We start from the raw sequence: 943 nt of genomic DNA on the forward strand, positions 1-943 counted from the left end.
GCAGTTTCTTATTCTGGTGAAGTCCAGTTTGTCCATTTTTTTTCTTTCATGGGCAGTGTTTTTAGAGTCTTAATACATGCTAAAAAGATCAAAAAGGAAAAAATCAGTAAGACTCTAGAGGATTTGGACATACCAAAGTACAGTGCACTGATGTGGAAAGTAAATGACTTTAGTGTGTGGGGTTTTTTTTTTTTGTTTTGTTTTATTTTGTTTTTAGTTTTTTAGTTGTAGTTGGACACAATACCTTTATTTATTATTATTATTATTATTATTATTATTATTTAATGTGGTGCTGAGGCTCAAACCCAGAGCCCTGCAAGTGCGCTACTGCTGAGCCCCAGCCCCAGCCCTAGGGTGGTTCTTTTGTGGGAAATGAATGCAAACTAGTGCAGTGGGATTTTCACTCATTCATTAGTTTTCAGTCAAGAATATCCTCTTCTGCTCTCCTGGAGGTAAACTCTACAAAGAAGATAAACAGTCAAACTTACCAGAATAAGAAGCCTCCATTTCCCCACTCCATGCTTCTTGCAAGTCTGACCCCTGAACTTACACAAACAGCTTGGCATAGTCAATAGAGATCCAAGATTACTAAACCCAAGGACTATTTTTGTTCTCTCCTTTAGCCTTTCTACAGCACTCTATTCTGAACTACTCCCTCCTCAGGTTTGATGATGTCAAGTACTGTTGGTATACCCCAACAGTATTTGAGATGTGCCAGCAGCATGTTTGTGCATACAATGAAAAGAGGGAGAAAGCAAGGCTGCTGCCTCTCTCTCTAATGTACAAGTCTATAAAATAACACTGGCATTTTTCATATTTCCTGCTTACAGGACTGTTAAGGTTTAGTATGCTTGTTGAAGCCCCCTAAAGCCCAAGGTTGTGCAAGAGCAATGGCTGAGACAAAGGTCAGCTGAGGCAAGCCAAGCTAGGAGGAGAAAATGTT

This window comes from Ictidomys tridecemlineatus, chromosome 13, assembly GCF_052094955.1.
Source record: "Ictidomys tridecemlineatus isolate mIctTri1 chromosome 13, mIctTri1.hap1, whole genome shotgun sequence".
Classification (NCBI taxonomy): Eukaryota; Metazoa; Chordata; class Mammalia; order Rodentia; family Sciuridae; genus Ictidomys; species Ictidomys tridecemlineatus.